The sequence below is a fragment of the Panulirus ornatus genome, chromosome 56, assembly GCF_036320965.1.
Source record: "Panulirus ornatus isolate Po-2019 chromosome 56, ASM3632096v1, whole genome shotgun sequence".
Lineage (NCBI taxonomy): Eukaryota > Metazoa > Arthropoda > Malacostraca > Decapoda > Palinuridae > Panulirus > Panulirus ornatus.
In genome coordinates, this window is record NC_092279.1 from 15,106,082 (window position 1) to 15,121,160 (window position 15,079).

Here is a 15,079-nt window from a genome sequence, read left to right on the forward strand (position 1 = left end):
TGTTACGTGGGATTACATCATCTTATTTTGAGACGCAAGGCTATTATACTTTTGGGAAGTACACCGCCATCACTCCCCGAGCCACCGAGGGAGTTAGAGGAAGGGGGTTGGCGGGATTACACATGCACCATACAACCGCTACATCTACCACCACCATTCATCATCACAGCTGCCACCGCCATCACCACAAGCTCCTCCACCGCGGTTACGAACACACTCGATCACAGCACCGCCACCGCCAAATACAATACCATCATCGCCTCTAGCAACAGCGCCGCCACCCTGTTTTACCACCACCACGAGCAAACACCACCGCCAACAACAGCAGCGTCACCATCACCGCCGCCAACATCACTAGCGCCACTACGACCCCCATCCCCGTCTCCAACAACACCAGCACCAACAGGAGGCAGCAGCTGCAGCAGCAGCAGGAGGAGCTCTCACCCCCCTCCTCCTCCTCGCCAGCAGCGAGGCAAGGGAGCGGGCCCCACGCAGGGCACATCCCCCGCCGAGACAGTGTCCCGTCAGACGGCCGTGAGTGCACTCTCCGTCAGCCACGCTCCCGCACCTCCCACACCTCACTCACACACCGCCCTCCCAACCCCGCCTGCCACGACCACCGCTGCTACCCTCACCCCACCCACCCCGCCTCCTACCACGTCACTGCTGCTGTCACACACACACACACACACACACACACACACACATACCCCCACCCCCCTAAACACCCACCCCTCCGTCACAGCCCCTCCCACCCCCCCTCCTTTCGTCACAATCCGTCCGTCTCTGTCCCGTTGTCTGACACCACCACCACCACTCTTCCCACTGCTTCAACTTTACCAGAGCATATTTTCAGATGCGACTCCGTCGTTTCCGGGTCTGGATCCGTCGTTGATACATAACTTTATTCTCCAAGCTTAATAAACAAATAATTCTCCCGTGCCAGTGTCGCTGCTCCTTCGCCGTCACTACCGTCACTAGAGGAGGTCGTCCACCTGCACCGGTGTCTTCTACCAGCGTCACCACTCCCCGTCACACTTCCGAGTGACTAGAAACTCTGGGGGGGCGGCGGCGGGCGGGGACGGGGGGAGGAGGAGATCCTCTCACCATATACACCAGGGTCGTGGGTTGTGGATGCTGACTGACCGTCTCCAACCACCTACGAACTCCCGAGTGAACACCAGATCGGGTCTTGAGGAGCCCGTCGCGACCTTCGACCCCCACCCCCGAGTCTAGAAAAATCAAGACACAACACAGTTCCCAGTGCTGCTCACGCAGAACACGCATCGGATGTGAAGAACAAAAAAAAAAAATTTACATTTCAATCTTTTTTGTGGTGATGCTTTAACACTCCTATGAACGGAAAAGACTGAACTGAAATAACAAAACTGTGTGTGTGTGTGTGTGTGTGTGTGTGTGTGTGTGTGTGTGTGTGTGTGTGTGTGTGTGTGTGAGTACGCTGGGGGTTTGGGTAGTGAGTGCTTGAGTCAGCGACCATGTTCTGATTCTAGCGATTTTATTGGACTGGAAAGAACTGGGCCGACTCGTCCATAGGAACAGTGGCGGTAGTATAGTGACATACAACTCCCCACATTAGAAAATTTGACTGATCTCGGACACTTCACCACAACAACCGACGAGGTAAGTCAAAAATACTTTCGCTTATCATTGAATGACTAAGAGATGCCAGACGACTCTAAACGCCAGATAATACATGGACAGGGACACTGATGCACTTGCCACATACCTTATCCTTGAAGGGGAATCACTTGTGTGCTTTCATGAACCCTACACGGACTTGGCTGACACGAATAATGGGAGTTGTACATCGGGGCTAAACACTACCTAAGCATCTTGGTGAAAACAGAGATTGTGTTTTTATGTACGACGGTTATGAAGAAATGTATCATCAACGCATATGTATGTTAAGTGTTATACATATGACCGCGAGCTTGTGCATGATCATGAGCACATAACATAGTTATGGCCAGGTGGCTTTGTTTGAGACGGTGACTAATGCATGACGGGGTCGGATCATCACTGGTTTCTGCAGACTGTGCTACACACACACACACACACACACACACACACACAACACACACACACACACACACACACACACACACACACACACAGAGCACAGCCCTGGGGCGAGCGATGCATCGCATCAAACTCCCACGTCACTGTGGCTTCGACGGTGCAGTGATTATTACAATCCCAAGACGCTAAGCCACACAGGCCCCCTCGCCGTCGAAATCACCACACGAGTTGTCACAGTCACCATCCGACTGAGATCGCAAAGACCCCCCTTGATTCAGTTAGGGGGTCACGGTCGCCTTACCACTTCGTCCCTTCTGTCTATTATTCCCCTCGCTGTTCTTTCACCGACACAGTGCGGGGTCAGGTCCGTGGCAGCGGCGATAGAGCTCAGTCCTAAGTTTAACCCCAGGCGGAATTGTGACGCCCTGGCTCGTGTCACGTTGTTTATTGCATCCAGGTTCTTCCCCAGTGCCTCTCACTTGTTTGGTACACAGTCCCAGGACTCTAGTGTCTACTAAAAAGAATGTGCGAATACACACACACACAAACACACACACATACACACACACACACACACACACACACACACATACACACACACACACACACACACACACACACACATATATATATATATATATATATATATATATATATATATATATATATATATATATATATATATATATATATATATATAAGACGATCATACTAGTTCGTAATGATTTCATGAAGTGGTAATCGCTCTTCAGTAGTTTAGGTAGAATAGCTTCTTGAAACATTTACGATACACTACATCTTTCACGGGAGAAGCCTTCTCCTCCCCCAGCAGGCGTGTACGATTCACAAACTTTCAACACCCAACACAAGCACACAGACCTGTAGACCCTCTTCCCGCCATGAGAAATATATGTATATTTGGGGGGGGGGGGAAAGTGGGAAAACCTGTTGTATGAAGAGGCTAAAAACATTCAATCCCTTTTCTCTTAAGAAGCGTAGAGTATGTGTGTGTGTGTGTGTGTGTGTGTGTGTGTGTGTGTGTGTGTGTGTGTGTGTGTGTGTGTGTGTGGAAACTCAACACAAGCTTTTAAAATTCTGAATACATTTGCCAGGGTAGAGCGTGAGGGCCTACTTGAACCCCCCAACCAACCATCCCATCCATAAACACATCAGACGTCCGTGATGACCCTGCACATCACGGCGGCAGCCAGCCTCATTATCACCTGGAACCACCCATCCTCCTCTTCTCCCACCCGCACACACACGCCTGATGCTCCTGACTGGTACACTCACTGCTTCTGGCACCTTTCCTCCCACACCAGCCATCCGTAGCACCTTCCACACAGAGCATTTACACCAACCCGATCATACACTCCCTCCAGATTCGTCAAATGCCACATCCAAATCCATCTGTATCTTGAGGTGTTTCACACACACACACACACACACACACACACACACACACACACACACACACACACACACACACTTCTCCAAAAACACCTGATCCTCACATCCTCTGCCAATCACAGGCATTCCTTACCTGCAGGTAAGGCTTATACGCCTCTGTTTTTTCTTTCATTAAAACAACTTAACGTCCTCATCCCACAACTCAGTATCCTTTCTCTCGCGCCCACACCCTACCTTCCGCATTCCACATTCTTCTCTCGCGCGTGTTAGCGCTGCTTCGCTCAATACCTCCCAGTCCTTGCCCACTTCCCCGGTTTCACTTACTCTCACCTTCGGCACTTACCACCTATATCTCTCCTGGTATCTCCCTATACAAGCCTCTCTTCCAAGCTCACTCACTCTCGCCACCCTCTTTAAACCGATCGCTTTTCCCTTGTATCCCCTGACGCCTCTGTAAACCTTCGCCTTCGCCTCCACCAGGAAGTGAACACACAGCCCACCAACTGCCCTTCACCGCACATTTCCATCTGAACGTGTGTCTGTAGCACGCCTGTCAGTCAATAGATAATCCAGTAATGCCCGTTCACCATTAACCCCATTCAACCATGCATACTCGTGCATGTCGCTCTTTCGGCACAACTCCACAAGCTGTTCATTGTGTTTTCATTATACATATACATATATATATATATATATATATATATATATATATATATATATATATATATATATATATATTATATATATATATTATACAATGATTTTTGAACATGCATTTACAAGGATCCTTTAATACTGAAAATGCTTATATTATCATTATCAGTATTATCATTATTATTATCATTGCTACTACACTACTGTTATCATTTCTACTGCAACACTCCTACCAACAATTTCAAGATGAAAAAGCACAACCACTTCCCACTGAGTAGAAAAAAATCTCGGAAGACTGAACATCTATCTGTCTTTCTGACCGCAAATAATAATAAAAGAATGAAAAAAAAAAAAATCTTTTCTCCTATCGTTAATCTCACGAGCTGTTGTTATTAATCTTCCCGGTTATCTTGCCTGCTTCACCCACTGCTACAACCACTGGTTCCTTCCCTAGCGTTTTCTTTTCTTTCCTTTTAATATTATTTTTTTTTGAGTCGCGTCTCATAAACCCGTCCCTCCTCTCCAATTTGTGTACCATATCTAGAAATCTAACCAGACAACACAGCAAGATACTCCGGGGCTGTGTATCGATCTTACACAAAGAGAGACAGACCTATGTAAGGTCTCCCTCCACGCACTCTGTCGCCTGGAGTTCGTTGGAGCTCCACACCGCGTACCGTATCTGGACGTCCCTCGCCTGTACCGCTGACGAAGGGCATGTGTACCGCCGGTAGCGGGAAGGGAGGAGGTAGACTAGCCACTCCTTCAGGCTGGGGCAGACCTGCGATGAATTATATACGATACGCGACTCCACATCTCTTGATTATGCCATGGATAAGGACTTTTTTTTTCCCCCCCATCTCCTGTGTGAGGAGACTTGGCACTGGCATTGTCTACTTCGTATAATGTTCGTAGTAGAAGAAAAAAAATATATATGGCTTTCATGGGTTATACATTTCTGCATGAGGTATACTATTCCTCAAGGAGTATACCAATCCGCAGTGGGCATACCACTGTTTGAGGTATATCAATCTGCAAGAGATATACCATTCTGCTAGAGGTGGTACACCCATCTGCACGATGTAAACTCTTCTGCAAGAAGTACACCCATCTGCACCATGTAAACTCTTCTGCAAGAGGTATACATCATCTTGCATGAGGCACACCATTCGGCTAAAGGTATACCACTCAGCAGAAGTTATACAATTACTCTCCAGATGTACCAACAATCACTGATGTCTCTCCTTTTCGTGAGAAGGGTTACAGCGTCAACCCCACCCTACACCTTCTCTCTCCCCATCACGCACCCTTCTCTCTCCCTTCCACAAAAAAAAGACCCCCCTTCCCTCCCCCCCCTCCACCTTGTATGTTACGACAGAACGGCGTGGGATAAGAAAACAAACTGCGCGCCATTCACATAAAATTTCTGGGCAATTACATTGTCCCTGTCCACCTTCCGCCCCGTCAGTTCCCCGTCTATCCGGGAGATATTTCCTGGCGCGTGAGGACCCAGGGTTTTGGGTTAATGATGCAGTGTGTGTGTGTGTGTGTGTGTATACCACTTCCACGAACATTTTATCGGCTCTATGCAAATCATTTTATACGAAGGTGAAGAAAAGAAAATAATATATATATATATATATATATATATATATATATATATATATATATATATATATATATATATATATATATATATATATATAACAAGGGAAAAATTCGTTGAGCGTAATAAATGGATATGAAATAACATTAATAATAATAATAATAATAATAATAACAATAATAATAATAATAATAATAATAATAATAATAATAATAATAATAATAATAATAATAATAACACATGTTACGTATAGATCACGCCTGTACAATCCTCTCCTCCCTCTTCGTAAGTACGTCAGCTACTGTTTTGGCCCGTTCTCATCTTTCCTTGTTCGTGGTATCCCTGCAACACCTCTTCTCTCTCTCCCATCCCTATCTTATTACCTCTTGCTTCGCCTGCTTTCCTCATCGCCCTACAATCATCCTTCTCTCTCTCTCTCTCTCTCTCTCTCTCTCTCTCTCTCTCTCTCTCTCTCTCTCTCTCTCTCTCTCTCTCTCTCTCTAATACATATGCACACAAACTGACAATCCCTGAGCCGTTTTCCACCGCGCTGGGTTTCAACCTGTCTGCTGGAAGGGTTACCTTAATCCCAGAATTTGACAGACGTAACGTACTGACCAAAGCCTGGCCTGGCCAACCACAGTGATAAACACGGGCCAGCCTGGCTACCCAGTAATACAATGACCAGCCTGGCCACACAGTAATACACTGACCAGCCTGGCCACACAGTAATACACTGACCAGCCTGGCCACACAGTAATACACCGACCAGAGTGTATCCTACCAGTAATAAACTGACCAGAGCAGCCTACCATTAATGCACTGACCAGCCTGGCCACACAGTAATACACTGACCATAGCAGCCTACCAGCAATACACTGGTCAGTCTGGCCACCCAGAAATACACTGACCAGTCTGGACACCCAGTTATACACTGACCAGCCTCGCCATCCAACATTACTTTCATTAATATGGTGATTTAATCCCTTGAGCTCGAAACGATAATCTTAAGAGAACAAGGTCACGTCGTGCAGAGCACGATCAATCAGTCCGTGAACACGAGAACCCATCAAACCCTTCAGAGTAATAGGAACAAGAACAACTTAAAACACGGTAACGTGGCCAAGTCCCTCCCAAAACCTAACCTTAAAAGGTCTCTTTTGAGTGGCGTTCCTGCGACTTAAACACTCCCCAAGCACAGTCACTGTGCCGATGGTGGGGAGGAGGAGGGTGAGGTTGGAGGGAACACATCCTGAGTACGGCAGGTTATCCGCTAATATGAGAGATCGCATGACCCTTATCAGCCAGGCCAATCTCATATTACTGAACCGTCCGCGTATAATTACTGATACACCATAATACCCCTGAGATAGCGAATACGTCAGTCTAGATTAATTATTGGCGGTAATATCCCAGCCACACTCAGAACACTGTCTGAAGCCCTCTCATCCATCAGGTCCAGCATCCACCATCCACCAAGCCTTCCTATTTACTAAGCCCTCTCCTCCACCAGTTCCACCAAACACCACCAGCTCTCCCATCTACCACATGTAGTGTGCGTTATAGGTACAGCGATCAGCGATCTCAGTATTTGGTAAGTTTGACTCAGCTAAGGCAACTGTGGTATTTGAGGAGGTCCACTCCATTACCATGATGGTGGATGGGAAGACTGAGCCGTCGCATTTCGGCGGGAGTATATATTGGACAAGTGTCTTCAGTCACCGCAAACAGATGGTGTGTGTGTGTGTGTGTGTGTGTGTGTGTGTTTGGGAGAGGGTGGGGGGGGGGGGTGGCAACAGGGCTTCGGGTACGCCTTAAACACCTTGCTTGCGTGGTCAGCCGTGATGACAGGTCCTCCTCATCAACACACGGGACCTCCTGGTGCAGCTCAGGGTCAACTGGGTTCACAGTACTGGCCTGTACATTTGAAGGCATCATCCACTAGAGTTCTCAAGTAGCTGCTGCCTCCCCTTCCTTCCTCGTCCTCGAAGTGGCCATCTGCCATCGCATGCAGGTTCAGGGAAACGACCTAGCACCTCCACACTCCCCGTAATTAGAGGGGTATTACTGAAATAATTACAGCTTATCAAAGGATTATTCCCTTGGACAGATATTGGAATACCTGATATGCCGTGCCCTTAGAGTGGCTGACATCCTACCCACAAGATGATCAAAACGTCCTCGCGTGAGTGGGGCTCACAACAAGGAATAATGATAATAATAATAATAATAATAATAATAATAATAATAATAATAATAATAATATAATGGCTGGGTCTTGATCCCAAGACTGTGAGTTGAGTAAATGTATCTCTCAAGGCCACCTACTCCTCCTGTCACAGACAGCTTCAGGCGAGAGCACGGCTGACCTGCATTCATGTGGAGACGCAAGACCGAGATCACCCCGAGGGTAGAGCCACTGTGAGAGGCAACAGCTTCTCCTTAACTGTGATAACGTGATCCTACGTTACACAGTAGCAGCATTAAGACATTTATGAGCACGGTACCTGAGCTCCCGGGAGGAGGCCGGTGGCCAATATCTGGGTTCATTACAGTCGACGACTACCTGACTCTGTGACAGAGGAAACCTGAGAGACTTTGAGTAATGATGTAATAACGCTATTAACTGTGTAGCCGCTTCGACGTCGGCGACACTAGTAATCGCGTTCCAGATGAAGTTCTGAAGGTCTTAATGCAGCCGTTAAGCGAGAGTCGATCCTCTACATTCATCACAACCATACCGAAACGTGCCACAAAAACTTACCAGACGGACCCTGACTATAAATTCTCACTAACTGGACACCAGGAGGGGAAACGTTCGTTAAAAGGAGGAAGACTGAGGCTCGATATCTTTTACGACACTCCAGTCCAAGAAAGCCAAGCCAGGATCTCTCTCTCTCTCTCTCTCTCTCTCTCTCTCTCTCTCTCTCTCTCTCTCTCTCTCTCTCTCTCTCTCTCTCTCTCGCTGGTTCCAATCTGCCCCTAGGAATTTTTGTTCTAACTCCTCAAGTCTGAATGAAAGTAAACAGAAGTTTTAAATCTTCTAACCTTGCTTTCCAGAGGATACGTCTTTGCCTTTCGGCGTCTGAGACCTTAGCTTTAAAAAGAAAAAGAAAACCTGAGTGCCATACAGGTACATCTCCTGGAGGAGTCTTGAAGCCCGCTGAGCGCACTGACCCACTCCCTTGCGCGTGATAATTAACACAGAATCTTAACCCAGCGAGGACATTCGCCCTCTGAATATGATGATGTCTTAATTCTTACACGCTGCTACATTTCCAAGTGCGACAGGAGAGCGTTTGTGGCTGAAGACAAGTCAGATCACGTGGGTAAGGACGGACTCACGGTGAATAGGCTGAATAATGACGGTGAAGATGATGGCTGAAGAGAGTGAACGAGCTGGTAGAGGAGGGCGAATAAGCTGGTAGAATGGATCGAACAAGTTGGTTCGACAGAAAAAAAGAAATAAAGGCTGGCTGTAAAGGGGCGAACAGTCTGGTCGAAGTGAATGTAAATGACAGTCCAAGAGTGAACAAGAGGAGTGAAGCCAGTGAACAGGTTGGATGAAGACAGTGAACAGGTTGGATGAAGACAGTGAACAGGTTTGATGAAGACAGTGAACAGGTTTGATGAAGACAGTGAACAGGTTGGATGAAGACAGTGAACAGGTTGGATGAAGACAGTGAACAGGTGGGATGAAGACAGTGAACAGGTTGGATGAAGACAATGAACAGGGTGGATGAAGACAGTCACTGGCAGGACTGTGTCTTTCGCCATCTAAAAATGACATCAACAACAAGGCGAGTTTGCCGCGAATGTGACTGGCTGGCTGATGGACCCGTGAAACACGACGCCACCGCCTCCTATCTGTTATTCAACCTATATTGATGAATAAACAGGTAACCGGATGAATATATGAATAACTACAGAGAGAGAGAGAGAGAGAGAGAGAGAGAGAGAGAGAGAGAGAGAGAGAGAGAGAGAGAGAGGAGCCATCACGTCTGGCGTCGTTTAAACTGTAACAATCATAACTGTTTATCAAAGCGATGGCGGGCGTGCGGGTCAGACTGCAGTAATCAATTTGATCCCGTACCACCACGCCGGGGTTTCACGGTAAAGGATTTTTAAGCGGAATGCTCCCACAATTATGACGTAAGACGATGGTGATAACAGAATGCAATTACAACAGATTTTCACCGTGATAATATAGATCAAAAGAAGAAAAGAGAAAAAAAAAAATGCACATTTAGAACTGTACGGAATCCCTCTGTGGACTTCAAAATATTCTAGAATTCATATAAGCATATCTAAGGTTAAAAACATTTGAATCCTAAGAAGAAATAACAAAAAATAACAAAAACAGCTGTTTTGTTATTTCGATTCACCTAATTGCCAATTGCCAGTCGCAACCAAATACTAACTATGGACCTCCCATGGCTTCCTCATGTGCTCCTCTTAATCACTTACACTACCTCCCCAGAGACAGCGACCATCCACACACACATCCCCTTATTTTCCATTCCCTAGCGAATTAACTTCATTCCACCACTCAGTACCGTTTCGCATGTGATCACACTAAGCTCTAGGCATCCCAGGCAGTTCATTCACACACGTGAGCACTGCTTCCCCGCATACCTTCCACTGCTCCTCCACTCCTATAGTTTTGTCTCTTTCCATCACATACCATTCTTTCCCTCAGTCTCGCCCGGTATCTCCGCACGGAGGACACCTTTCCAAGCTGAGTCATTTTCACCACCTCCTTCACACATTTTGTCACTTCCTCTTTTCCTTTATCCACTGCCAACTTTTACCCTCGCCTCCACCAAGGAATGATTAGACATTCTTCCTTTTATACCTCCCAGCATGTTCACATTCAACAACCTCTCCTTTTACGCTAGTTAGCATGTGGTACATAACCGGCCACTGACCCCATCCTCATCTATATATATACATACATACATATATTTTTTTTTTTTTTTTCATACTATTCGCCGTTTCCCGCGATAGCGAGGTAGCGTTAAGAACAGAGGATTGGGCCTTATTTGGAATATCCTCACCTGGCCCCCTCTGTTCCTTCTTTTGGAAAATTAAAAAAAAAAAAAGAGAGGGGAGGATTTCCAGCCCCCCCGCTCCCTCCCCTTTTAGTCGCCTTCTACGACACGCAGGGAATACGTGGGAAGTATTATTAATCCCCTATCCCATACATATATATATATATATATATATATATATATATATATATATATATATATATATATATATATATAATCAAAAATCACCCCAGGAGCTCTCTCCAAAGGCCCAAAGATTGTAGCAGCCCAAGGCTACACTGCATCCAATAGCAGGGAAATGTTGACTCCCTGAACGTGAGACGTTCTTTGACAAGACTGTACTCCCATTGACACAGCCTTGCCAAAGGTGAGTTTTCATTCGCGTTAGAAACTCGATGTAGATGGAGTCCGGTGACACCTATCTATCTATCTATCTATCTATAACGCTAACTTTCTAGATAACGTTAGGAAACTGAACACACATACATGACGCGGGCTGCCACATCAAAGAAACAGGTACACACAAACGTTTCTCTCTCCATCGCGCTCTGGAGGCGGCCAGATAACCCACCTCGTGGTGTGTGTGTGAGTGTGTGTGTGTGTGTGTGTGTGTGTCTCCCCCCCGGCCACACAAGCTATGACGTCAATCCCCTCAGCTGCAAACAGCCTACGGCCGCGCTGGCTAAGCACCGTTTTTTATTACCTCTCCCTTGTTATACAAAAGATATGAACTTTTTAGCACAAATGTATTTTTCTTTTTTTCCCCTCCCCCCTATTTTTTCCCCTGAAATATCACCTGGTGATAGATACGTTCTTTAGAAAGCTCTGATCATCATGAAAAATATGAAATGATACAAATGGATTTTCGTTTGAATTACATTTCATCCTGCCTAAATCTACGCTGACGAATTTATTCCGCTTTACTGTCTGTCATGAAATGAATAATTTCAGGGAAATATGACAATAATCACATGAAATATCTCGCAGTATTTTAGTCTTTGATGAGAGAGAGGAAAAAAAAAAGGGGGGGGGGGAAATGTTCTGAGGATGCGTTAAATCTAAGAATGTCATAATGACTTTTATAACGTATTTTTGAAGATATGGTGGATGTTAGGGTGCACTTAGTACTGTTAAATGTTGTGGCTCATCTAACGGTATATATATATATATATATATATATATATATATATATATATATATATATATATATATATATATATATATATATATATATATATTATTTATTATACTTAGTCGCTGTCTCCCGCGTTAGCGAGGTAGCGCAATGAAACAGACGAGAGAATGGCCCAACCCACCCACATACACATGCCTATACATAAACGCCCACACTCGCACATATACATACCTATACATTTCAATGTATACATACATATACATATACACACATGTACATATCCATACTTGCTGCCTTCATCCATTCCCGTCGCCACCCCACCAAACATTAGATTCAATGTTTTCCAGGGGGGTGGGGAGTGATCCTCCTGTTATACCATGAGGCTTTCGAGGGCCTGAATCTCCTCTTACTCATCAAAGGAGTTGCAGCGACATCCTCGAGGATGACAGCCTCAGCCCGCCCTGCCAAGTCATCGGTAAACTGTTAAGCACGAGCGTTTGCCAATATCAATACAGCGAGAACACAGGCACTCGGAACATGCACGTGTACACATACAATCACACGAGTATTCCCGGATCCTACCTTGTCTGAGGTTACACCGCCGATGAATAAAAAGTTACCTTTGGCGAGCCTCCCCTGGAAAGAAAAGGGGAGGGGGGGGGGTGTCCTACGACACATCAGGACCCCTCTGAGAGAGCAATCTCGAGATAATCATAAGCAAAATCACACTCACTCGTAAAGGATTATAATCTAGTATGGTTGATCGTACAAACCCCACTCACTTCTTTTCTTATGGTGGGGTGTCTCCCGCAGTTTCAAGGTTGCACTCCAATCAAGAGCAGAGATATGATGTATTCTTTTTCGAGTTGAGGAGATTCTTGACGAAACTTAATTCCTCCCTGCACTCTCACGTTGATGCATCCTCGCCGAAAGTGACTTTTCACTCGCGTTGTATACACAACCAGGCGGGCCCCCAATAACACACATAGGAATATATATATATATATATATATATATATATATATATATATATATATATATATATATATATATATATATATATATATATATATGCAAAAACCTCTAAGAAAAGGAAATTCCCAATTATCAATCTTCTTCCTCATGTTCTCAAACTGTCTTACCAATTTTCTACCACAGGGAATAAATGTTAGAATGCATATTCGCCGAGGTTATTCACTTTCCTTCGACATTTCACCTTCATAAAGAAGGATCTTCAGGAACAGACAAGTATACGAAACACTGAGCAATATATATACACAACCACATTTCAAATTACGATTGCATTTCATGTAGTTAATATTTCACAGAAATGCTTACTCCTGCGACTGCCTCTTTGTAGATGTAACGCCGGAGTGGAATGAATAATTTCGGTGAAACTGTGTTTTGAACATTCACTTCCTGGTAGAATTGTGGCAAGATGATGAAGAGAACATACGAAAGTGGGATGATGAACACTTGTGACTGTGCTGTCGTGTTCAATACTGTATATATGCATGAAAGAAAATCTGCTTTTATGGTGGGGTGTCTCCCGCAGTTTCAAGGTTGCACTCCAATACTGTGTATATATATATATATATATATATATATATATATATATATATATATATATATATATATATATATATATATATATATAAAACTAGAGGTATATAAATACACGAGTTTATATCTTGTGTGTGTGTGTGTGTGTGTGTGTGTGTGTGTGTGTGTGTGTGTGTGTCTGTGTGTGTGTGTGTGTGTGTGTGTGTGTGTGTGTGTGTGTGTGTGTGTGTGTGTGTGTCCGAATTCAAGCCTTGCTTCCATATCTACGTTTCCATCTGTGTTCACTCCGGGGCTTACATAACCATGCGTCTCAATTCGAGCTCATATCTGGCCTGTCGAGTGAATAGTGACTGGAGTCACACAACCCCGAGTGTACGTAATATTCATACGTTATCAGATAAGCAATATATATATATATATATATATATATATATATATATATATATATATATATATATATATATATATACACACATACTGAACTACTGTGTATACCAGGGGGGGGGGGGGGGGTTGATCATGTTCCATACGCTTCTCATTTCAGTGATTAATCCTCCTGCCTATGGAATAATTTCTAGATAAAATACTTTCCTGCCTCTATATCCTGCATACAACAATAAAGCTGCCTTTTTATTCCCCCCCCCCCTGACGTTTGAACATGAAAGATGATATCTATGGTTTACAGCCGCAGTGACCCGTGTAATTAATCTAGAAGAAACAAGTTTGTATGGATGACATAAACCTCACAGGGATTACAGTCATCCCCGAAGCATCATATGGATCCAAACGCAAGAGATTATGGGTTCAGTTCACCTATACTTTTATACAGAGTTACGGCGAACCTGGACGAAGTAATTCGTGTTACATTCGCTGGGCAATCAAAATGTCCTCTAATGGAACTCCCATCAAGGAATTACCCCCCTATTAATGGGATTTGGAAAGGGCGAAAGCACCGGTGATAGATTTATATACAATAATGGATGGACTTCTAATGCTAATGGGAATGTCCTGTTCCCTAGAGATCAATTTTCGTTGCTCTGTTGTTCAAAATGAAAAAAAAAAAAAGTACGGAGTCAAGATTTGCCATACCTTCTGTACATAAAAAAGTGGAGGGAGGGAAAGCGTAAATATAGGGAACATAACGTGATCGACTTACTATGTACCTGCTAATGAAGACAGGCGGGGAGAGAGAGAGAGAAAAAAAAGAAGGGAGTGACGAACCTTGAAGCAGTTTCACCCCGTTTTCGAAACCGAGTTCGTTTCCGTGTAAAGAGAACTCCTATGTTTCGAACCTGTTGAACTGAGAACAACACTACATGTACCTCAGAGTTTACGATAAGAGACATTAATAGAGTTTACGCTTTACAATATCAATAGAGTTTACGATATACGGCTTACGATAATCAAAACGACATACGTGTGCACTCAGTCCTAACCACTACACAACTAACTTTGTTATCTACTAAATACGAACACACTGAAGCCTCGCTTACATTACCCGTCGCTCGGAAAAGAGTAGCAGCTTGTGTAGAAGTAAAGAAAGAAAAAAAAAAAGGAAAATCCCCCATTTCTTTTTTTTTTCTATCGTCGTGTTTCCATTAACGGACTTCCCTTCATAAA

The 15,079-nt window shown here is 44.5% G+C and overlaps 1 pseudogene; it reads left to right on the forward strand.

Moving 5' to 3' along the window:
* Positions 1-548: 548 nt before the first annotated feature.
* The window catches only part of LOC139765928 (lachesin-like), a 77,730-nt pseudogene continuing 63,199 nt past the window's right edge, over positions 549-15,079 (forward strand).